The sequence below is a fragment of the Podarcis raffonei genome, chromosome 2 (genome assembly GCF_027172205.1).
Source record: "Podarcis raffonei isolate rPodRaf1 chromosome 2, rPodRaf1.pri, whole genome shotgun sequence".
In the NCBI taxonomy this organism is placed as follows: Eukaryota; Metazoa; Chordata; class Lepidosauria; order Squamata; family Lacertidae; genus Podarcis; species Podarcis raffonei.
In genome coordinates this window covers 94,283,465-94,309,351 of record NC_070603.1, presented here as the reverse complement: position 1 = coordinate 94,309,351, position 25,887 = coordinate 94,283,465, and the positions used below count along the sequence as shown (strand labels likewise).

Below are 25,887 nucleotides of genomic sequence, written 5' to 3'. Positions count from 1 at the left end.
ATTAACAGCAATATGCACTGGGTAATGAATGTTGTTTACTAGCTGAAATAGCAGTCAAGTTGTTTTTAGGTTATCAGGAGTTAGGCAGCATGTAGAGAAATTAAAATGTTCAGTCAGAAAATCTTCATTTGAGACGTTTCTCATTTTTCAGGGACGACTATTCAAGAGAAAAGAAAGAGATATTGCATAAAGCCCTCGGACATAGTTTAAACAATTCACTCCTGGACCAGGAGAAAATCATAGATGGCATCTGCAAGCCTTCCATGAGATCCAGTGTAATGTAAATACTACTGTTTGCCCTCAACTAGCCTGTGGACTCAGATATCGGATGGGATAATTCTTCAAGAGGCAACCAACTGGGGCACTGGGTTTTATATCTAGGCATGACAAGACAAATAGAACGACATGCAACACTACATGCTGATTCTTGTTGTAATATACACTGACATACTGCGACAGCCAACGTGGAGTAATGGTAGAGTGTCAAATTCATATTCACCCAAGAAGTTCACTATGTGATCTTGGGCCAGTCACTCTTGCTCAGCCCAATTTAACTCACAATGTTGTTGTCAAGATAAGATGGAAGGACAACCTTGTTGGCTGCACTGAGAGGCTCAGAGGAAAGGCAAGAAATGAAGACACGCTTTTGGCTTTTATCCTGGCTTTTGATACTTAAGGTGTATGGTTTTTTTTGGACCCGCCTTATTTTATGGCTGTAAATTGTTTTAAGTTGTTTTTAATGTTCTTTTTAATGCTGTAACCCACCCTGGAACCTTAAGGCGAAGTGTGAATAATAAATAAACAACAGCAACAACATAATTTAATATATCAATAATAAATGAATGAATATACAGTGGTGCCTCGCAAGACGAAATTAATTCGTTCCGCGAGTTTTTTCGTCTTGCGGTTTTTTCGTCTTGCGAAGCGCGGCTTCCGACGCAGTTTTTTTAAAGCTGCAAAAGGCAACAAAGTGCTTCAAAAACCTCAAAAAAGGCTACAGCACCGCGTGCTAAGAGTTGCTCCTCAAAGTTACAGTTTTGTAGCGGTTTTTAGCGGTTTTTAGAAAACGGAAACAATCTTGCAAGACGTTTTCGTTTCGTCTTACGAAGCAAGCCCATAGGGAAATGTGTCTTGCGAAGCAGCTAAGAAAACGAAAAACTCTTTCGTCTAGCGAGTTTTTCGTCTTCCGAGGCGTTCGTCTTGCGGGGTACCTCTGTATAGGATCTCAACTTCATGAGATTCCCAGAAATTCATAAAAGGTATTTGTTTATTTTGAATGCATATAATAATGAGCAAAATAAATAATACAGTGGTACCTCAGGTTAAGTACTTAATTCGTTCCGGAGGTCCGTTCTTAACCTGAAACTGTTCTTAACCTGAAGCACCACTTTAGCTATTGGGGCCTCCTGCTGCCGCCGCGCCCCCAGAGCACAATTTCTGTTCTCATCCTGAAGCAAAGTTCTTAACCTGAAGCACTATTTCTGGGTTAGCGGAGTATGTAACCTGAAGTGTATGTAACCTGAGGTATCACTGTACTTGTAGATATTATGTTCAGTAAAGAACATGGAGCATTACTGAATTCCTTTCTTTCCCACACCCAAGCTCGAACCTCTGCATAGTAAACCACATGGAACATCAGGTGAATTATCTGTGCTTTTGTGAAAGTGGATAGCAATGCCTCATTTGCTTCAACTATAGCAGAGAACAGGGTCTGGCTGAAAGGGTGTGCCTGACAGCTCTTTAATGGAAGGCTCACATTGGCAAAGAGTGATAGCACATCAGGTCTTTTGTATCCACAGAAAGGCTATGTGGTAGTCAAACAGAGAATGAATTTATAATATACTGAAATTCTGGACAAGAGGGGATTTGTTTTCAAGGACTGTTATCTCCTCTACTGCAAGAACAGGGGGTTAAGCCAAGAACACAACTAACTCTTAATTAAAACGTCCCTCTCTGATACTCAGTTTGACAACAAAAGGGAATCCATTGCACCATATAATAGAAAAGGTTAGACACGTATCTTCATTAAAACTCCCAAATGAAGATCTTATTCAAGTTATTAGGTTTAATTAAAACTTCCCCCATAACAGAGGTCAATGGAACTGCATACGAGTAAGTTATTTTCATAATGAAATTTGATATAGTTTAGAAAACGTAACTCCTTTCCAAGAAGATGGCTACATGAAATATTTTAGTATTGATTAAAGCAATTTGTGCACCTGTTGGAAAATAAGAAATCAGGATCTCAAATTAGAATATCGCTGTACAAAATATCTGCCAAGTGATTCCTTTTCACATACGAGATTAATTTCATTAATTCTGGCTATCTCTGGAAGGGAAAATGGTGCTGCGTACTTGCTAGTTGAAAATCCAGCTATCTAAATGAACAGCCTTTCCAAAGAAGCATGCAGAAAAGAGTTTATGTTTTAATTTTACCCCCGCTTGCTCAGCACAGGGAGGGAAATCTATATACGTGTTTATTGCTGTTGAGATCCCAAAATAACTACATTTTCAACAGTAAAACCAAAGCTATAAAATTTCAGTCACTGGTATTTCATATCTATCCATAATAAGTGGGTTTTATGTGCTGTTTCCTTGGGGGTGGGGAACCAAATGTAAGAGTAAGCAAGATTCAGTGGCCTCTTTGCAGCTCCTGGAAAAAAAAGAACAGAGATTGCTTTAAAAGGCTCAGTGGATACACATCTTATGGATGCCTATCCTGAAGCAGCCTGAAAACATTTGCAAGGAGCTAACTTTGGACCAAATGAGCCTCCAAACTTCATACATATCAGAAAACACAATTTAGTCTCAATATACCCCCTGTGTGCCTTTGTGTCCCAAAGGCATTCGTTCTCCTAATCACTAGCACAAGCTTGCTCACTTATTTCACGTTTTTTATATATGAAAAAAAATGCAGCTACAAAAGTCACTCAAATTTCAGCACCTGGAAAAGAGGGGTAGAGATTGAAGCTACCTATACGGTATGTAGAATTGCATAAAGTGATTAACAGTTGCAAATTTGCAGATGTCTAGGATATGAACTGTTCTAGTAATAACGTGGTTTTATAGGACCCATGAGAAATAGTTGGTCACAGAGTGAGTGTAAAAATTTGATTGATCTTTTATTATTATTGATAAAATGTGTAGACCACCCTTCCATCTGTAGATATCAGAGCAGTTCACAACACCATCCATGATGAAGGGTGGAATATATACATTGCATGTAAAGAAACACACACACGTCTTGGGAAGGTGTGGAAACATTCTCCTGCAAATCACAGAATCATAGAACTGTAGAGTTGGAAGGCACCCCAAGGTCCAACCCCCTACAATGCAGAGATCTCAACTAAAGCATCCATGACAGAAGGCCACCCAACCTCTACCTAAAAACCTCCAAGGAAAGACACTCCACCACCTCCTGAGGGAGACCATTCCACTGCTGAACAGCTCTTCCTGATTGAAAGTTTTTCCTGGTGATTACTCATAATCTCCTTTCTTGTAACTTGAATCCATTGATTCAACTCCTACCCTCCAGAGCAGGAGAGAACAAGCTTGCTCCATCTTCCTTATCATATCTCCTCTTATTCGGGCTAAACATACCCAGCTCCTTAAACTGTCCCTTGGAAGGCTTGGTTTCCAGACCCTTGATCATCTCGGTTGCCCTCTCTACATATCATCATTCATCATCATTTTTTATATGTATACCGTCTTTCTATCTTACAATACTCAAGTGGGCTTACAAGCTGAAGAAACAAAAAATGTACAACTTATAACAATCTAATGCAATACAAATATGTGATAATAAAACCAAACTTTAAAATAAGCAACCTACATCAAAAAGTAACATTCAACAATTTTTAGAATAGTATAAAATAATAATATCAACATATAAAAGTTAAACAGAAATCCACTCGACAGTTACAGTAAATAATTTCTAAACTATCATCAATAAAACAACGGCAAGCCACAGTACATGAAATAATACAATACAAATTGAGAAGCAGAGACTAGAGGGTGGGGCAAGGCAGGTGGAAAGATCATTGATAACCAACTGTGTTTTATCTTTTTTCAGTGTAGCTTGTGGGCAGTGTTGCTTGGGGTGGGCTCAGTCCCACCCCATCCTTTCAGCAATCCGCCCCCTCTTACATATTCCATTGTCTATGGTCCCACAGCAGCTTTACACAGCCTCTCCATGCTTGGATTGCCATGTGTGGATATATTTTTCCTCTGTTTGCTGGCTGATGCAAACTTGAGTCATTAGTGCTTCTTGAGGATTGTTGTTCCCCACCCCCATTTAAGCAAATCTATTTTGTTGGCCACTGTGCCTCCTTGTTTCATTTCTTAATTCCTCAACCTGTGTCTCCCTAATCAACAATTATCTGCTTCTCTGCACTTGTGATCCAGATGGGAAAGAAAGCAAACAGCTGCCCCAGTGACTATATTATTAGTGATGGATCTTGCTTTGCTGTAGTTTGTGCTGAGCATTAAAGATGTATTAACTTTTCCAGCAGGCTTTCCCCCTCTAAACAGTGGAAATCAAAGCCATAATCTCTCAACAGCTCTTTCTTAGGGAGCTGAAGAGCATATATAGTTCTTGGGTGCAAAAACCCTAACTGTGGCTCTCTTCCAATAATATCAGATATTATTTCCCCTCCAAAACTTTGCATTATATACAAGGAAACATAAATACAATCAAAATCCCTGCAAATGTGCATGTTTTGCAGAAGTGTCCTCAAGCTGCCTCCTTTATTCTGAAGACAACAACAGAGTATAAATGCCACATTTTAAGCAACATGATTAACAAAGAAAAACAAACTCGCTCTTCCCAACCACCATATGCCAAATTAATCATACAATAAAACAAACCAATCCAGTTCTATTCCCAGCCCCCTACACAACAATAAATGCAATTTAATCTAACCACAGCTAAAAATACATCCCATTCAAGCACACTCTTACATGTTCAACACATTCAGATCAAACACTTAAGCACTGTAACCCAATATATTCAAACTTCATTCTTCTAGCACACCCTCAAACCATACTCTGCAACCACTCCCATAATTTTCACCCTCAATCAATAACCCACTCATTTGTCTACTCCATGAGACCCAGACAACCCTGGACAGATATTGACATGCAAGCAAGCTACAGTACACTGATACATGCTGGGATAAAATATTTATCCCAAACAGTCCTCCTAATTTCACTTGCAGGAGTGGCAGAATCCATCCTCAATGGCAGGCTCTCACCACAAAGAAAGCAGTTTCTGCAACTTTCTAACACATCAGGTAAGGACAGTTCACCTATCCCCACCTAAAGGGAAAAGGGAAAGAGGGGAAATACTGTAAATATGAGCACCTAAGGACATAAGAGGGACGCGGGTGGCGCTGTGGGTTAAACCACAGAGCCTAGGACTTGCTGATCAGAGGGTTGGCAGTTCAAATCCCCACGATGGGGTGAGCTCCCGTTGCTCGGTCCCTGCTCCTGCCAACCTAGCAGTTCAAAAGCACGTCAAAGTGCAAGTAGATAAATAGGTACCGTTCCGGCAGGAAGGTAAACGGCGTTTCCGTGCGCTGCTCTGGTTCGCCAGAAGCGGCTTAGTCATGCTGGCCACATGACCCGGAAGCTGTACGCCGGCTCCCTCGGCCAATAAAGCGAGATGAGCGCCGCAACCCCAGAGTCGGTCACAACTGGACCTAATGGTCAGGGGTCCCTTTACCTTTACCTTTACCTTTACCTAAGGACATAAGAAGAGCCTACTGGATCTGATCAATGGCCAATCTAGCTCAGCGTCCTGTTTTCACAGGGGCCAAGCTGTGCACAAGAGCACTCCCCCCCATGCTTTCCAGCCACTGGTATTCAGAGGGATTATTTCCCCAACAGTGGACACAGAACATATGCATCAGTACCATATGCATGTGCAGCAGGGTGCTTTTTTCAGGCAGAACTCACCAGAACTCAGCTCCAGCACCTCTTAGGTGGGCGCCATTGCCATTATGAACTCATTCATAGTGAGTTCCGGCATCTCTTTTTCTAGAAAAATAGCACTGACAAATACCTTATATGAATGTGCTGAGCATGATAAAATGTTTTGGAACTCTGAGAACTCTTGTTCTTGCAGTGGGCATTTCATCTTCACCAAGTGCCTTCTCCCCACCCCCTTTTTTGTTTTCATATTTTATGAGACGCATCTCTGTAAAAACTCAGCCTTCCACAAATATGCATTTAAAACTGAAGTACCCATACACAAGTGGGAAATGCCAAGGGTTCTTTATGTTTTGAGTCTCTTGTACTATCCTTTTCCTTCAAACTGAGATGTGCATCAGAGGAGTTTATGGTACTTCTTTGTCCTTCAGTCTTTCATTTTTTTCCCCTGACGCAGCATTACTGACACTTAGAACTCTGTGTGCATGTGTGTGTTGCTGGTGAAGCCAGTAAATGCTGCCCTGCAGAAGCAAATTGCTGAGTGCATCCTTTCTTCCTGCATGCGTATTTGCACTAAATGGGACAATCAGACCCCTACAGTTTTGATAAAGCAAGACTGTCCGGGCTGCCAGGTGAAACTAATATTGAGTCCTCGAGGCAAAGGGAAGAAGGAGCTGAGCTTTTCAAACAAAACTGTGGGTGTTCAAGCCACATGTGAGACTGAGCCAGTTCTTTTTCAGGATCATCGATATGTTTCCAGTGTCATCCTGTTCTGAATATGTGTAGAAAGCAGTGGAGTGGTGAGGGAAGGGAAGGGGTGGAAGTGAAATGCAAAAATGCAGCTAGCATCTATTTGCTTATTTTATGTTGGGAGGAATCAACTCCCAAAATGATGATGACCATCATTTTCTAGATGGTGGCATTCTATCTAGATGTTCTTGAGTCACCAGGGAGATAAAGGCAAAAGATGAAACCAGTGACGAACACTCTATGATAGGGACTGGCCCTGGAGGGTATCATCTACTGTCTCTGCTGCAAATGGAGATGCAAGACAGGCGCACAAAGGAAGCAGAAATAGGCAAGGTTCAATTTGGTTTGGAACTCTGAGTTGAAGGCAAAACTGGAGAATTCTTAGAATTTCTCAGAACTGACATCATAGACATAGACTCCCAAGCCACATTACCTGAAAGCAGCTGCTGCTACAATAGCTGCTATTGCTTTGACAGTATCCACACTCCCCCTACTCTTCCCCTTATTGTGAAAGTGGTAGGGGGAAGGAAGAGTTCTCTCTGCTCCTCTTTCCAGCTGAGAAATATAGCTGTTTTCCATCTCTGAAATCTTAGGAAATATAGTTGTCCCTCTCTGAAATGTTAGAAAATATAGTTTTCCCATTGAACCCAATTCCCCAGTGTCCATGTAGACAGAAGAGAAGAAGGTGGAGCATACAGGAATAGTGAGTGTCACTATGTTCTCCATCCCTCCTGCTACTACCATTGCAAGCACTTCTGGAACAGTAGTACAGTAAGTAAGTAGGTTGGAAGCATAAGTCATTCCCTGGCACTGATTTGTGGCTGCTCACCTTAAAAGCAAGGTGTGCATTGTGGATTGCCAAGGATATTATTTGGAGTTCCTAGCCTGAGATAGTTGAGCTACCATCACCCTCAGATTCCAAGGAAACCATTCTGAGCCATGAACCTTCTAATTTGGCAAGGCCCTGTAGATTTCTCCAGCAGAGCTGGAACTAGTCATGCAGACAGAACTGCAACTTGACTTAATCCTCAGTGAATGCTAGACTGCTGCTAAAACAAAGAGCTAAAACCCATTTTGTGTATTATTGCATATATAGCCTGATCTCTTTTGAGCTCCCCTGAAAAGCTGTCCAAGGCCCTACTTTCACCTGAGCTCCTGACTGTACTTTACCTCCTGCTAGCACTCAAATTCCTGACTGATCTCCAAACTGCCTTCCATTGCTTAGGACCAAACCTCAGTCTGGCTGAACTTACTGCCTTGAACAGAATAAGAGTGGGAAGGTGTCAGCCTGGCCCTCATATTCCAGAAAAGTGAATAGTGGTATCTCTTAATTTCAGTCTTTCAACAACAACAACAAAAGTTTTGATTCCTTCACCCCCAGTTTTCTTTTAAATAGGAAGACTTCTCATATCCATTTTTGATACATAGGCTTTTGAACTAGGATATTTCTAGAGCTCAGTCAAAATGTATCAGATGACATGATTTCTGAAAAAATCCTGATATTTCCCCTCTCCTTAGCCTTCATAAATACAATTCTCCACAATATTAAATGTCAGCCACCATTTAGGACTACTGCTACTCCGCCTAATAATAATAGTGGCCCAGAATGACAGTAGATTCAGAGCAGTGTAGAAGTTTGAAAGTACGATTGAAAAAGAAAGAAGCTGTGCTGCTGCCATTACATGTGGTGAGTCATCTCCTGCTGGAAAGTTTCTCCTCCCCTTAAAGAAATTTGATGGCAAGATTCCCCTCCCCCCAATTTATCTGTCCACAAATAAGGCAAGGAATGTTGCACAGCCATTTGCCTCCAACTCTACATTTTCCTGCAAATAAGGATGCAATTACTTTCAGTTTGCTTTAGTCTGCTGGTAAGGAGAAATGGTCCAAGACCACAACAGGTTCTTATATATTTGGTAAATGAACCGGTTTTAGCCTTTCCCTCACTTTTTCTCCCTGCTGATTAACTACTTCCAGCTGATGCACATTAAGCGCCATCCAGCACCCCACATTTATAGCCAATCTGATGTCTTTGTAGGCTTCTCTTCCACACAGCACAGATGGAGGACATTGATCCGAGGAGCATTTAGCAAGCTCACAAAGTGCATCATTCCAGGTTCATTGTAATTGCCATGCTCTATTCTTCTAGTTTTCTCTCCCATAAGGAAAATCAATCTGAGTAGTGACCCATTTATCTGATATCTTCAGTTCTAGGAAACCTCAGCCATAAATGAAGAAAGTGTGTGTGTGTGTGTGTGTGTGTGTGTGTGTGTGTGTGTGTACCTCTGAGAAAACAAAAAGGCCAACTACCCCTTTGTCACCTTGTTGATTGCTAATAAAAAAACCAACTTGTTAAGGTTCATGATATGAATGAGAAATTGAGTTAGCGATAGCCACAGAGCTATCCTGAGGGCACTAAAATGGGATTGCTAAGAATGTTATAATTGTCATCATGCCTAAAGCCTGCTCGATAATAAATTGCAGCCACACAGGCACTCGGAGCAGAAGCCACATTCGATACAACACCCACAGCTGTTTTAAAAATAACTTTAATAAAAAGCTCCTCTGATTATTTCTGTGAAGACTTTTAGAACTTCCTTGCCCAATTATCTCCAATCAGGCCTGAGAGTTCAGTTCCAGGGTTAAAGAGCTTGCAGTTTCATTATAGATAAGCTCAGGGATATTGATTTGAGTGAGCCTCTCTCACTCTTTTTTCTTTTCCGCCTTTCGGTTGGAACTAGCTATCTGTGGAGGGCAGAAAGTTTTCAAATACTGGGGCTCAGTGACATGATTGTAATGGCAAAAGAAGCCAATGCAGATCAAATGAGTCCATTGGAGCCCATTTTATTAGGTCCTTTGGACATAATTAACTCTATGTACTAAGGATATCCCCCCTTTCCTTCCCTTTTCTCCTCTCCTCTCCTTTCCCTCTCTTTGTAAATTAGTTAAACCTGGCAAAACTCATGTGACCCACCAAGATGAGAGCAGTCTGTCATCTATAGAGGAACACCATGAACCCAAAAAGTGACCTGTTTTCGCTGCCCACCTGGTTCCACAAAAGTGGAAGGGTTGCCAAGCATCTGCCAGACCTTGATAAGTGGCCAGTGGACCGCATTTAGCTTGTTGCATCTTGACACTGTCACTGAGTTGCCCTAAGATTTCAGAGTGGAAAGCACACACACACTGGACTCTGTCATCAGCTACAGACCATTGACCACTGGGAGGCTGCGCCCCATCTTCAAGAAAGAACATCACACAGCAAGTTATGATTGGTCTAGAATTAGGGCAACTGCAGGGAGCCTGCTTTCTTACTTCCTGCTTGAAAGAACACTTGGCTTCAGCTACCAGCTGCCTGAAGAACAGAAGACACAAGCTGGCTTCTGTCATTGGCCAGAGGAATAAAGGCTGTTGAATCTAAGGAAGAGCACCAGCAAGGGAAGATCTGCCAGGCTCCAAAATGCCTGTTTACAACTCTGTCCAGGGAATGTCAAAGTGATCTCTTTCCTTTTTGTTTGTCATCTCCTCTCCCTTTTCCCTTGTGTGCCTTATCTATTTAATTGTTAATTCTGAAGGCAATGCCTGTCTTTCATTTTTGTAAATTGATAAGGGTGGCTTTAGGAGGCAAAGACTCTCCTCCCTGAAAGAGAGGGGAGTGGTTGTGGGCGGGAGCCCGAGCACCGCCCAGCAGGGGGCGTTGCCCCCTGCCTCCAGCTCACCTGGCTGGCGCTCACGCCCCCCCCGATGGCCACCCAACCAGGTGCCGTGGAGGGGGCGTGTTCAGCAGCCTTTTGCTGCAGTGCCAGCCTCTCCCTGGCCTCATTCCTCATCGTCGTCCCATCGCAAGTCACCCACCCTCCACTCCCTTTTAGTTAGGGCTTAGGTCATTGGCCTTGCTATGGACCTTAGGTTGGTCGCCCTGGTTGCCCGGGGGGCCTGGTAGGAGTTTTTCCATTTGGCATTAGGCTTTTTGGTTTTTTCGCCTACCTCGTAGCAATCGTCACAACTTTTGTGGTATTGGTGGGTAGGTTAGGCATTGGAATAATGTGTTGTGTGTCGAAGTGCTAGGTGTGGCCATCGCCTATGCCTTCAATCTTTAGGGGTATTCCGTTAAAGGAATCTGGCGGTCGTGTATTCTGTCCGATGCCTGCTTGGCGGGAGGCCATGGCACGACCCTCGGTGACAGCAGGGGTGAGCCTATAGTTGGATTAGCATCAACAGGCTCCACCTACTGGTGAATAAACCCACTTGTTTCGATCCAATGCCTAAGCCAATACCTTTTCATTGCTGTAATCAATAAAGTTGTGGCCTTTTCTAGCCCATCAACCTTATATCACTTGTCCTTGTGTCTTCATTTCACTTCGTGGGGGTCGGGTCCTCGAACCACAATATTTGTCAGAAAAGCAACAGGAAAAATACCCTGATAAATAAGTTATGCAGACCTGGCTTAGGTTTTTTTTTTCCTGAAAGGGAAATGCCTTTGAAACCAATGGGCCTTAGTTCTAAAAAAGCTGCATAATATTAATCAGTCGTGATCCCACTTATTTGGGAGCAATCCCCACTGAATTTAAATTGTGTGCTCCTGAGTAGACATAGTTAGGACTGCATGGCAAGTGATGTATTCATATATTTTTTAATTATACCTTTTAAACAAACAAAAATTTGCTTCATATTTGTTATATATATTTTCCCGTTGGTTCATGGCAGATTACTATAAATAATCTGGTGCTATGTTTAACTGGGAGTGAGGCTGCACTTTTACCCCCCCCCCTGACATCATGTCTCCTTTCTTCAAAAACTGCATGTTGCACATGGTTTCAAAGAAGCTCCAGTTCACAAGCAGCTCCTTGTGCATAGGGATTCCGTGCAGCAAGGATCCCTGCTTGTTCCTGTGTCCTGAAGACACTGATCCCCTACACAGCAGCTGCTGCTTCCATGGCTGTTGACAAAGGACCAGTGGCGTAGTGTGGGGGGTGCAGGGGGGGCCGGCCGCACCGGCCGCAACATCTGGGGGGGGCGCTCGCACTCGCAGCTCTCTGGCCCTACCTAGATCCATGGGTTAGGGGGCGCAAATTACTTGCCTTGCCCCGGGTGCTGACAACCCACGCTACGCCACTGCAAAGGACCTTTTCCGCAATGGCTCCCCACAAGGAGGCTCACTAGGTGCCTTTGTTACATATCTTTAGACGCCAGGCAAAAACATTCCTCTTTTCCCAGGCCTTTGGAGGGGGTATTATATTTGTTTGTTATTCTGGTATATACTTTTGTGTTTTTATATTGTAAACCGTCCTGTGATCTTCAAATGAAGGGTGGAATAATTTGTTGTTGTTGTTACTATTATTACTATTGCAATGTTTGAGGATGCATTAAAAATCCAGCTCTGACCTCTGATTAAGGCAGCACTGCCCTGCAAAAGAATTATATGATTACGGCTCTAATACACCACTTAGAAATGTCTGCTATGTACATTTATTATATCATTCAGCCACTTGAATATCTTACACAACAGAGAAAGTCCTTGAAAATTAGCTTTCTTTCTGACATGCATTTTTCATGGGGATGTGTGTTATGGAGGTGGTACAATCAGAGTGTATCACCCTACTATTGCCTATATGACAGATCTCTCACTTACTGGGGAATGCCTTTCCATAGTCTCAGTCATTTGGGAAAAGATTAGACAAAAGTAATGAGGGAGGCAGGATTTATGGAGCTGTTTGGTTGTCACGACTGTTTGTGTCTCTGAGCTTCATATCTTTGAGATTTCCCTAAAAGGGCTGTACAGTCTCCATTCCCATTACTCTACAGTAGTCTCATTGACTTTAATAGGGCTACCCTGGAGTTAATGAGATGTAGACTGCAGCAATAAAGTGCAGATGAAGTGGAACAAAGAGCTGTGTGAAATGCATGAGCCAATAAAGGCATTTGGGGCAGCTTATTTTGATTGGAAGAGCATCATCTTACGTTGATTTAATCTGAAATAATTTGGTTGATAACCTAACACACTGTTTGTTTGCAAAATATTGGGCACACAGCTTTTACGTGAACATTGGTGCAGTTTCTTGAAAGTTCACAAAACCTGGCAAAAGAAAAGAGAGATTGCATTTCCTTATTTATTTATTTTTTTCATTTCTGCAGCTTGTCAGTGTACATGTTAAAAGAGAGAGAACAGTGTACTGCAACAGTCTTCATTAAGCCATCTCGGATTTTGTACAAAGTGGTGTATGCCACTTCAGTATCTTAGCATGACAATTTGAGAGGTGGAGAAATAGGGAAGTCTGAGCATGGGGATCAAAGGCCCCAGCTGTGTGAGGCTGCCCCCCCTCCACTAGTGATTGGACTGACTGAGGGAGAGTCAAGAATAGATCTGCAAGCAAAGGGTAGACAGATTTCCCCTATGCTTCAAACCACCTCCACATTACGCACCAAAGCCTTCAGATAACTTTATGACAAGCGCCACAAGCAATTAGACAAAGTTTCTGTGTCTCATGCCAGAGGGGCTTGTACCTCTGAATGTCGGCATCCAAGCTCTTAGAATTCCTATTATTAGTTTCCTTTGCAACAAAATAAAACGGAGAAAATTATTGTTTGGGTACTTTGACTCAAACATTATGCTTATATATTCAGGTAGGTAGCCGTGTTGGTCAGAGGCAGTCGAAATATAAAAAATAAAATAAAAAATTGCCCAGTAGCACCTTAGAGACCAACTAAGCTAATTTAGTTGGTCTCTAAGGTGCTACTGGACAATTTTTTAATTTTTTAATATATTATGCTTATAGCTATGCTTCAATACAGCTTCATTCACCAACACCCAAAATCTATTGCTCATTAGCCAACCTTATACAGGACAGGGTTGATTTTATCCTTAGGCCATGAAGAGAGGAGGCCAAGCAGCAAATCTGCCTCATGCAGCTTGATCAAACTGCTCCTTTGTGTGCCAGCTGTAGCTAAGATTGCCAAATTCTAAAATCATATTGGAGTGTCTACCTAACCCTTTGACCACGCAATTTTCCATTTTGTCTGAAATAGCAGTTCTAGTGCAGAACTGACCTCACAGGGCAAGTCAAAATGTTAACATAAACCAGCTTTTCTCTGCTGACAAGGACAAGGGCAAATACTCTGTCCCTACCTAGATCCAATCTAATTAAACTTCACAGGATACATCTATTGAATTTGCTTTTTAGAGTCCTAAATGGCATTTCACCCAAATGTGAAGTCCGGGGCTCACTACCCATAACAGGAAAACCAAAACCTACTAGTTCCTTCCTTCCTTTTGTATTAGAAAGTTCCCACCCCCCCAAAGACTGGAATCTTTAAGAGGCAAAATCTGATTAGATTTGATGGCTCTATCTTATTCTGTTTTCAAACCTGTTTGTGAGGGCTCTGGGAGAACCCATGGCTTGGCAGTGTGTCCATGTTTCCCCACCATAGCCTTCATTTTAGAGAGTTCTGTGTCATCTGGACACAAACTCAAAGAGAATCCAGTGACTTAGCCATGCCCATGTTTGTTCCTTCAACACAGTCTTCTCTATAGTTCATAGATCACTTGATGCTGGATGTTAACAAACTTTTACTAAGGTGCCTAGCCATAAAGTAGGCCATTGAGAAACCCTACACATCACCTCAACATCATGCTCAGTGAAGGATCTGCAATATACAAATGCAACTATAGCTTCCCTGGCCACCCAACTGCTGTTTGAATACTTCCAGTAAAGAAGAGCCCACTATCTCCAAAGTCAAACTATGCCGCTGTCAACAAGCTGTTCAGTTGCGAAGTTTCTGCTAATGTTTAGCCAAAAACTCCTTCCCTGAAGTTTCCACCCATTGATTCTAATGCTGGCTTCTGAAGCAACAGAGAACAAGTCTTCTCCACCTTTTGCATGGCAGCCCACTGAAATCACTGTCACAACTCCCTTTAACCACACTGACTTCAACAGATCATTATATACTGGAGGTTCATATTGCCTACAGATACATTATGCGATTGGTACCTTTAAAAAACTCGGGTACCTCATCAAACCCCCACCACTACCAAACCCAATACATTGTATGCAGGGAATCAGAATATAACTTTACACTAGAATTTGAGGTTTTGGTATTTCCACAGCCTCTTCTATTCCATACACTGGTCTGCATCAGAAACTTGAATAACCCTTATTCCATAGGTTAACTTATATCCTTTATATGACTGGAATAAATCTGCTCTACTTTCATACCATAAAAGCCTTCCTGGGTTCTATTTACCAGCCTGTCATTTTGGGTCTGAAAGGCACACGTGTATCTCTTGTTGCCAGTGCTCCATTTCTTCTCCATATCTTATTGTTCAGGCAGGCATGCAATTAATCCTATTACAAACTAATGGATTTACATTGGGATTACATAAAAATGTTTAGTGAGCCGAAGGGTTCAAAACAGGCCCTTTCTTTTTGGCACAAGTGTTCTCTAAACTCTCATTTTCTGCCTCCCTCCACTGTGAATACAAATTATTTCATTCCTAAAAGGAGGGCATCCTCTTGTAGTGGCAGGTTGACACATTCCATTTTTGAGTGGAAGGCCTGTGAGGACCTGAAAGTTTATTAGTAGTCTGTAGCAGAAGTGACACTTCCTTCAGCAAGCCTGCGATGTGCTGACCTTCCCATCCCAGTGAACAGCAGCAACCTCACAGCTAGGAAGCTAGCCATGTGGCTCTACCCCATTGGATGAGCCATTTCTGGCCTATAATTATTTCACTCATCCATCCATTACTTTATAAGTTTTATAGCCTCACAGGTATATCCACCTTTCTTCTATGATGGAACTCAATGCAACGTACATGGAGGTGCCAGATAGCATTCTATCCAGGCAGTGACCACATCTACTTAGCTTCAGGAAGCTGGTGGTCTCAGTGCACCTATACCCAAAGGATCTGGGCAAGATATTTAAAGTAGTTTTTTATCTGGGCAAGATATTTAAAGTAAATAATACCAACCATGGCCTCAAAGTGTTGTCTGAAGGCATATGTGGCTGCCACATACTAAAGCAAAGCAAGTCTGAGTAGACCACCTGAGAACCAGACAAACATTCCCTTGAAACCCATGACGGAAGACAGGTAAGACACAAATGCAAGAAAGTACATGCATACATACATATTACATCAATAGTATGGGGTTGGCTAACCTTGGGGCAGATGTTGCTATATCCATGCTGACAGGGGCTGGTGGGAATTGCTGTCCCCGTACAACCTGGCACACCAAAGAGGGGCCACCCCTGACACAATGCAATAATACTGAAAATGATCACCCATAGCAAATGCTTGTTGTTGCTGTTGTTGTTTAGTCGTTTAGTCGTGCCCGACTCTTTGTGACCCCATGGACCAGAGCACGCCAGGCACTCCTGTCTTCCACTGCCTCCCGCAGTTTGGTCAAACTCATGCTGGTAGCTTCGAGAACACTGTCCAACCATCTCGTCCTCTGTCGTCCCCTTCTCCTTGTGCCCTCCATCTTTCCCAACATCAGGGTCTTTTCCAGGGAGTCTTCTCTTCTCATGAGGTGGCCAAAGTATTGGAGCCTCAGCTTCACGATCAGCAAATGCTTACCAGCATGGAAATTCCTCTCTTGCACAGCATCCAAGAAGACTCACCGATTTTAGCTTTGACCACCATCAAAGAAACCCAAAAGACATTGACAGTGCCCCTATATAAGCCCTTGGCAACAATGGGATGTTATAGGGTTGCATTTTAACTTCTCATTATATTGGATTGGAGCTGAAGCCTTCGTCTTTGGACTGTTCATGTGTTTCACTTTCTTTTTCCTATTCGCTTTCCTATTTGCTTAGGATTGGGACGGAACAGAAAGTGAGTAGATTCTCCCTCTTTGAAAAGTGAGGAACGGCCCCCTGATTGTTTGTACATAGCGCATAAAGGATACTGGACACCCATTATCAGCAAAGCCCAAAGATTGTGAGCTTTGGCATCCAAGCTGCCTCTAAGTTGTATGGCACCTTCCCAGCACAAATTCCTCCACAGAATGAAGACTGCCATCGGTGCAATGAATTTGGAGGATCCTGTCTCAGGAGAAGTAGCCGTAGGGATTTTGAAGGAATTTGACAGGATTTTGATAAGATTGTCAACATTTATGAGGGTGGGGTTGTTGATTTGTTTTGTAGAAGTGACACCTTTACACTTGACAGAATTTCCCTGCTTCTATATTTTTTCAGAGCCATGGAACCATGAGCAAGGGAGAATGATGTGAAGCTTAAACACACCCACCCACCACCTACTACCAATTTTCTGTAAGCCCAAGTCAGACTTGTTTCTGTACAATTCTATATAATTGCATTGTTAAAGATCTATATGCAACTTTCAGTATAAGGTTATATAATAAATACTATACTATACTATACTATACTATACTATACTCAGGGCTTTTATCCCCTCAGTCAGAGCTCACCAGAACTCAGTTCCAGCACCTCTCAGGTGGGCGCTATTGCCATTATAAGATAACAAGGGAGGCATTTACAGTGAGTTCTGCCAACTCTTTTTCTAGAAAAATAGCACTGACCAGACTATATATTATATATGTAATATAAGGAGAGCCAGAGTGGTGTAGTAGTTAGAGCACTGGACTAGGACCTGGGAGACCAGGGTTCAATTCCCCGCTCAGCCTGGAAGCTCACTGAGTGACCTTGGGCCAGTCACTGCCTCTCAGCCTAACCTACCTCATAGGGTTGTTGTGAGGATAAAATGGGGAGGAGGAAAACCATGAATGCCATCTTGAGCTTGGGGTAGAAAGGTGACAAATAAATAAATAAATATAATTAATATGGGAAGCATGTCAGTATGCTACTGTATTATTTAGACAAGAACATTATCACATACACACATCATACTGTATATAAAACAGGTAGAGATATAATACAAGATAGATACACGCACCATAGTAGGATTAAATATTTAATGAGGACTGGAGTATTGCTTTATTTTAGATACATGCTTGGCAAACCTAATCCTTTATAGTGAACAGTGCAGGTTTATGAACAGGGACCAGGCAAAACCCTCCCTGTTCCTGTTAGAAATTTAATACATTAGTTAGTGACCCAGATTTCAAGACGAGAAGGAGCTTTTAATACCTGGCAGGAGCTCACATCTGTGTGGAAAAAATGGTAAGAACATTTGATCTATCATGCTGAGGGTGTGACATACAGCTTTGTGTTCTCTCTCTCTCTCTCTCTCTCTCTCTCTCTCTCTGTGTGTGTGTGTGTGTCCTTGTATTGCAAGGGAGCCAAGTAGAGAACTAATTTGAAAATGTGTAGGATTTTTGGATCCCTGCATTCCAAGCGCTAGCCACATTTTTGTCCCTGTGCCCTAATGGTGCGGGTCCTTGTCGTGGATGCTGTGGGAAAGCCATGCCTTTCACAGTTAATCCCAGCCAAGAGATAGAGGATGCTCAGCGGATAAAAGGCTTGCAGTCCCAGCTGGGGAAAGAGTTCCATTATTTCCCAGCTGCATAGGACATTCTGCACGGCTCGGTTTTGCCTGGATGAGCAGTGTGGCTTTTCGAGAGCTTGTAGCAGTTTGGCAGAAAACTGCAAAAGATCCTGAGACGTTTGGCTGCTAAGATCTGTAAGTACAAAATTGGGCTGTCTGTTGCAATGTGAATAATGCTGGAAGGGAAGCTTCATTTTCTTTTGTCTCTCCAACACTCCCCCCCCCCGCCGCCTTGTAGTGATTTGCATTAGCATAAGAGAGATAGAGAATAAAGGAGACTGACTGATTGCCCTTCTCTTTATCTTTAACCATTGCATTTTATAGAGAAAGAGAAGGGTCTGCTGCGTTTCTCTTAAATCTGTGTTCATGCGAGGGGGAAAACATTTATAAAAGAGGGTGCTGATACCCAGACACCAGAATAGGCATATTTCTGAGTATCTTCCGACAGCTCTTGTCTGTGTATATGTGTGTGTGTGTGTGTGTGTGTGTGTGTGTGTGTTGGTGTGCCCGCGTGCAGCATTTAATGGGTAGCACACAGGATGACAGTGCTGATTTTAGCACTTGCACATGGCTTTAGACCCTCGCGTTTAAAAGGTAAGGAAGATCACAGTGGCTTGTTTCATTTTCCAACTGTTCCAACATATGCAAAGCACTAAATGTCTCTTTTCAGCTCATTTCACTGAGTTTCAAGGAGGAAGTATCCTCACTAGGAGAGTGCTCAGTGGATCTTTTCTTTTCTTTTTTGTTGAAAGATTTGGACCAGAAAACAAAATGTCAAATTAAAATGAACTGAAGTTCATAAGGCGGGGGATTGGTGTGGTTGTTTTTTCCCCACTTAGAGATCAATAAGTTGTGTTTCTGTCGCTTCATTTGTATGCTAGATGAGCTGTTGTATGTTATGAAAAGTTTGGAATGCTTACAGTACCAGAAACTAGAAGATGTGTGTGCATTTTATGCCCAAAGTGCATGCAGTGCTTGATGGAGCAGTTTGTGGTTTCTGCAAGTGGGTGTGATTAAGGCTTCTGTGTGGATTCAGACATTTGTTACTTCTTTAAATAGTCTCGCCTTTCAAACACATCATTTAGTGCACGGTGAACAGTATAAGGCAGGGATAAGCCAATGTAGTGCCCTCCCAAATGTTGTTGGAGCCCCTCCTATCAACCCCAGCCATTCTGGCCAGGGGTGGTCCGAGTTCTAATCCAGAAACCTCTAAGGGGCACCATGTTGGCTGCCCCTGATATAAGGGCCTTAAGACACGTGAGCTATCGAAGGCCAGGTCAGCGGTCCAGTTCATTGGCATAACCTCACTGAGTTCAGAATTGCTGAAAAGGTGTGGTCGTTTATATGCTGATTAAGAAGCTCCCTTCATTTAGTGCTGGACTGCATCGAACTTGCTGACGAGGCAAATACAAAGGTGTGTCCTGTCAGTTGGGAAGAGCGGGAAGCAGCAGGGAGCTTCAGACAGAACCCTGGAGTATTGTTTTTTAATGCATCCATCATTTGTTTATTAATTCAAGAGAACTACATTTTTACATGCATTTCAAAAAGGGTTTCCATTGCAAAAATTAAATAAATAAAAATTATTTATTTTTGTTGGTTACCAGGAGATAGAGTAATTTGTCCGTTCTAAAAGACTTTTTAGTTTTAGCCATTTTGTATCATGTGGGAAGAGGAAAGGGAGGAGAAATTAAAGTAACCCATGAGAGAGAGAGAGAGAGAGAGAGGGAGGGAGGGAGAGACTCTACCACTGAAATGTCCACTTGGAATGCTGAGCATGAAGGCAACACAGCCACAATATATCTTCATCAGTGAGAAGCAGCTGCCTCTGCTTTGGTTATCAGTGGGTTCATGTAAATGATTCAAGGCTCTCATTCTACACAGAATCTAGGTGGTTTTTTAAAAAATACACACTGAGCCACATTTCATGATGATGATGATGATGCTTTTGGTGTGTGCAGAAACTATAGGTTGCATCAATATTTGGTGTGTGAATTAGAAATTGAGCTGGGGCGGTGTGAGTGTACCCATTGGCTGGTGGGGGAAGAGGAGTGCGGAGGGAGTGCACCCCCCTGGTGGAGTGCCATTGTGCCAGCCCCGCCCCCACCTGCTCTCCCCCCTCCATCACTGGGTATACCCAAGAATGTGAGGTAACTAAAGTTCCTCTGCTTTCCCTCCCCAAACCAACAAGAACCGCAAAAGCCTTGCTGCTATGTCAAACTATGTCACGGGGTAGGATAATTCTCAGAGGTATTCTGGGTTGTGGCAGCGGGCAGATGACTGCCCTCATTCGGCTTCTATGAAAGGGAGGTTTAAAGAATATATAGCCCATCATTATTGCCCTAGAAATTACGGAGAGCAAAAGAGAAGCCCAATATGAGTGTTGCCGCCAGCAGTTTATATAGAAACTCACCACAAGCTGAATTAATGGTTAAAAAACAACTTTCTGAGGAGGCCCGGGAGCCTGCGTGGAGTAGTAACCAACTTCTCCATCCAGTACACACCTCTGAATCAGAACTTCAGAAGCTGGCTTAGTGAATTACAACTGCTTGTCTTAAATGGGCTGCCTGCCATATATTTAGTTGACAATATATGATTATTTTTTTAATGAACTGCTCTGAGGTTGGTTGGTTTTTACAAATTACAAACGGGGCTAATAATTGCTTCTGTTGTGTGACATACTCTTTCCGCTGCTTAGGTAGAATTTTCTTTCCTACCTTGAGTGAGTGTTGGTTATATTTTCTGCTGTCTCTGGAGAGTCATGTGATGACAGTTATTCTCCCTATGGTTCTTGTGCCATTACCTCTTGGACACTCTTGCTGGGGTACCCAAACTGGTTATGGTTTCATCCCTCTCAGCTTCTCCCTATGGCTCATCTGCTCTTACAGCTGCAAAAGTGACTCTGGGAATAAATCTTCGGTGTCTGCAATTTCATCTTAGTGACTGTTCGCTTTCTACTTGTACTCTGTATGACCTGAGATATCCTGAAGTCTCTGAGACTGTTCCAGGGTGTCATTGGCTGCCTTGGCTTTGAATCATTACATTTGAATTTCTGAGGAGTGGTCTCAGTATTTTGGCTTTTTATCATAGAATTTCTGTTTTTCTTTTTTGACAATCCAGCTTTGTGTCATCCTGTGATGATCTGCCTCTCTAAGCTTCAGAAATGAGTCTTTGGCAGGTATCCTGGATTTGAGCCTTCTTCTCCTTAGCATTTGAGCGGGCAAGTATCCCAATTCCATGGGTAGTTTAGTCACCCATAGTATGGATCTTGTCAATGTTGCTTGACATTGGTCAGTATCTACTTTGCAGTTTGAACACATTTCTCTGCCAGAGCATTGGATTGTGGGTAATATGGACTGCTGGTAGTGTGCATCAAACCCCACTCTTTTGCAAATCCATGGGATTCTTCAAATTGGGATCCATTGTCAGGAAATAATTCATCACAAATGTCATGCCTTGAGGGTCCTGCCTTTGTCTGGTTTGTTATAGCACTGGATGAGGTGTTTTTCAATTACTTCAATGTAACAGCTACAGTATAATAATCAACCACTAGCAAGTAATGCTTTCCTTCCAGTTCAAATAGTTCTGTAGCGAGTTGCTGTCAGATTCTGCGGGACATCTCCTTAATTATCATGGTTTCTTTGTTCTGTTTTTGTTGTTTTGAACAAGTACTACTGTCTCCAACCATCTTCTGTTCATGCCAGGCCTGTTCATGCTCTTCTCTTGCACAATACCATCCCAAGGTGTCCTTTGTGGACTCTTTCCAGCTTCTCTGGAATTGCTTTTGGCATCATTTTCTATTGTTCGTTCTGTCTTATCATTCCAGAATTTTCTTATAACCAAAGGAACTTGATGCCTCTTGCTAAACCATCCTCTACTTATCTCCACTAGCTTTCAAGATATTCATTACATTCTTTCTCTCTCTTCTTTCTGCGTTATTTCTTCTAGTTTTTTTGTGGATGCAGGCAGGTGTCGTGATGTCATGCGCACATGCTCTTCTAAGTCTTTCTTTTCTTCTCATCGACATTTTCCACACAGTTGTGTGAGAGCAGATCAGCTATGGGGAATGTCTTTCCCATGCTTATATGTTACTTTTATGTTGCACTGTTGCAGTTTTAAGATCATGTGCTGAAGACTTGGAGGAGCAGAAGTTAGAGGTTTCTTTAGCATGCTTTTGAGGGATTTGTGATTGGCTCCTGCAGTTTCAAATTACCCATAAATGGTGCTGATGAAATTTCTGACACCCAGCAAGGGTAGCAAATAGTTCTTTTTCGATTTGGACATAATTCTAATGAATAGGTATTCATGCACTTGAAGGATGCACCACAGGAAGCCATTCCTGCAATGTTGGCATCAGTCTGTCTCGAGAGACTATGGAGCAGTGTGCCACTGAACGGTGCCTAGTGCAGTAGTTTGGTCTGCTTATTGAGTAATACTCTGAGCTCCAAGCACCCGCTGAAGCAGGCAGATAGTGGAAGGTTGACTGGGGGCTGCCTGCATAAAGTGGGCAACACCTGACCAGTGAGACATGATTACCTCTCCCACCAATAAAGGCAGCCTGTGATGCTCCTACCTTATGTCAATCAGGTTGAGGTTATAACAGCTGCCTCCCGTATTATTTTTGCTGCATTAGCAGTGCCGAAGTGACCTTTCTGGGGCACAAGCCTGGGCAGTATATACTCAGGTCTTGGGCTGCCCAGATGGCAAGACCCTCTTCTCAGTCTCACTGATGTGGTCCAAAGGAAAGCAGAACAATACATTTGGCACCAGTTTGACTGCAAGAGTTTCCGGAAGGAGGCATCTTCCATTCCCGTATGTAGTGGAGAGTTTCCTGCTAACTGCCCTCTCTATATGTAGTGCCATGCATCATATCCCATCCCAATCCTAAAGGTATCCCAGTGCCCCAAAGCATTTGGAGGGCTGTGGGGTGCTGCAGATGGAAATGGGGGCAGCAGAAACCTCATTCTGTGAACAATCACTCTGTTCTGTTCATGGAAGGAAAGTTGAGATCCAAGGCATAATAAAGAGGTGGGAGTAGTTTCCAACATAACTTGCATACGTTCAAATGTCTATGTCTGTGCCTTCAAAGGTACATGTGCAGGTATTGTGACTTAAGCCTCTGCTTGCACCATCGCAGCACCTAATGTGGATAAGAGGGAGCTGTAAGTTTCAAAGCAGAATAAGAGGTTCTTAAACATGACACTAGAAAGATCAGTCTTGGAGAAGCAAGGCCACATAAAGGCTTGGCCAAGAAGAATGCAGTCCACTATTTCATATCGTCCAATATTTGGCTCAAGCAAATGTTGGATCCCAAGCGTCTCTAAAGCAGGTTTCTAATAGCTGCATGCAATGAAGATGTTTACATATGCTGTACTTGATTTACCCCCTCCCATAATCTTTGTTACTTTCCTTTGAATTCATTAAAGAGACTGCTTTGCATAGCTTTAACAGATCTCATAAAGTTTCTTGTATCATCCTGAACTGGCTGCTTGAATTGGACTAATTATAGATGAATTGGAGTTTTCAGCATAAGCTCAGCTTCTCAGGATTATACATTGTAGCTCTTTCCAATCACATTTGGATAAACTAAATGGGTATTAGCACTGTTAATAAAAGACCTGTTCCTTCTCCCTGGCCCATGGCTTCTAATCCCCTGACTAATAAAACAGTCAAATCCCATTCTCTCATGCTCTCTGTTAAATTATCTCTTCTTTACCCATATGCTACTGTTTCCAGCGAATTCTCCCACCACAAATAATTTTAGCCTGTTTAATAGCTTGCCCCATGAGTATCACCATCTTCACAGACACATATTCTTTCAGCATGGTGTTGTTTTAGCGAGGGTGATTTATTGTGTGTGATTTTTACTTCCTAAAAACAACAAAGCAACAAAGGGATAAAGAATAAAAGGAAACCACAGTCATCTAATATCGGTAGTTGTCAGAAAGGGGAGTCATCCCCCCCAAGATATCTTTGTAGCATAGATTTGTCTCCTTGTTTAATTAGGGGAGATCTGTCACAAAATTGGACTGTGTATCTGTTCTGCTTCCTTTACATCTAATAATTTGAATTTTGTTTTCATTTCCATCACAACTATTTGTGTATAGCTTCCTACAACATGCAGACTCCGTGCCTGTGAGTTTAAATGTGTCCTTATTTTCATGTTAATACGGAACTAAGCTCTACATTTGCATATGTACACATAGGATAGACCAGTGCTATTTGTCTAGAAAAAGTGGTGCCAGAACCCATCACAAACATTTCCCTTGTTCTCTTATAATGGCAATGACCTGAGAGGTGCTAGAACTTAGTTCTGGTGAGTTCCCACTGGAAAAAAAAGCCCTGGGATAGACTAACATGACCATTTCCCCCAATATGGTGCCATCCCCTCTTAAAGTGATACCTTTCTGCATCCCAAGCTTATAAATAGTTCCACACCAGTTTGAATCATTGTCCCAACCCATGTTTGAACATCTGTAGACATCAATATCCTGAACATGAGTTGACCTAGTTCATATTCCATCTGCCATATGGTTGCCTCAAGAGCTTGGGGCAAGTGCAGGTAATATCACAGATATCTGTCCTGCTGCATCTTACTATGTAACGGTAGACTGAACAGCTTCCTTAATTGAGAAGACTCACTTTGGGTCTAAATAATGTGCTATTCTGTGTGTGTTTTTTATGGTTTTATTTTATGTGAAGTAGCATTCAGGAATGAGATTCTGTCCCCACACCCCCACCCCAGAAAGTCTGATCTGGTATAGTCCGTTAAAAAATCTTAATAGAATCTTCACAAGACTTTGCAGAACAGGAAGGTTTGCTCCAAAATGAAATGTAATATGGATCTGATCAGGTCACCTGTAGGCAGTTAGGCCAGCGTTTCTCAGTATTGCGGGCACCCTGTGCAATGATAGCTTTTTAGCACTTCTTGTGCTGAAATCCAAATCAGTTCAATCTCGGCTGTGCTTGCTCTACTTGCGTGTCTCTCTGTGAGAGAGAGTATGTGTGTGTAAAGCAAGATATCATTAATATCCCTTAGCTTTTTTTCTAGGAGAAGATTCTGGGGTTATCAGATTCGCACTGCGGGATCTGTATGGATTTCTTATAAGTGGAAGGAAATCGGGTTACCGCAGCGTTCTGGAAGATGGGAGTACGTTCTTTACTTTTCATACCAGATAATGTGCCTACAGCCTGTTTCTTTTATAAAAAAGATCAAATTGAGAAAGATAGTCAGAAACACTGCCAGATTTATTCATTCTTCTTGGCAGCATTCTTATTAAGAAAGATGGAAAACAGCAGAGTTAAGAGAAACAAAAACTCATTCTGTCAACCAAGAGAAGTTGCCACTATTCACAGAGGGAGCAGCAAAACCCCAAAGTTTAATAAAGGCAGCCAAGTTATTTTTGGTGGAATGCCAGTCTGCTCGTTTATTGAGTTTCATCCACATTGTTCTATGTTCAAATATAGATGAATGACAAACCAGTTATTTCGGTTATTAGTGTGTACTTGCTTCACAGATTGCTTATCTCTTTTCTATTCCATACATCTACCGTGAAAAACACTTACAGCTTTTATTTCAAAAGATTTGAACACAGGTCTCACTGGTTCAATATTCTAGCTGCTAAGCACTATACCCAACTAAGTTCTTCTCAGAGTAGAATTAGTTAGTCATGCTTATTAATTCCAGTGGGTCTACTCTGAGCAGGACTAGCACTGGCTACAATATTTTATGTTCAGGTGCAAATTTCAGGAAACAA

At 42.3% G+C, this 25,887-nt stretch overlaps 1 protein-coding gene across 6 annotated transcripts in view; it reads left to right on the top strand.

The window, feature by feature from the left end:
• Positions 1–17,715: 17,715 nt before the first annotated feature.
• CNTN6 (contactin 6) overlaps positions 17,716–25,887 on the top strand; it is a 180,722-nt gene continuing 172,550 nt past the window's right edge. For 4 of the 6 annotated variants that reach the window (XR_008329092.1, XM_053378160.1, XM_053378166.1 and 1 more), the window contains exon 1: positions 17,905–18,268. The gene's annotated coding sequence lies outside the window, so the exon portion shown is untranslated. Of the gene's footprint in view, positions 17,809–17,904; positions 18,269–18,624; positions 18,728–25,887 lie in introns of those variants that run through there. The other 2 variants (XM_053378161.1, XM_053378162.1) reach the window with 2 other exon arrangements.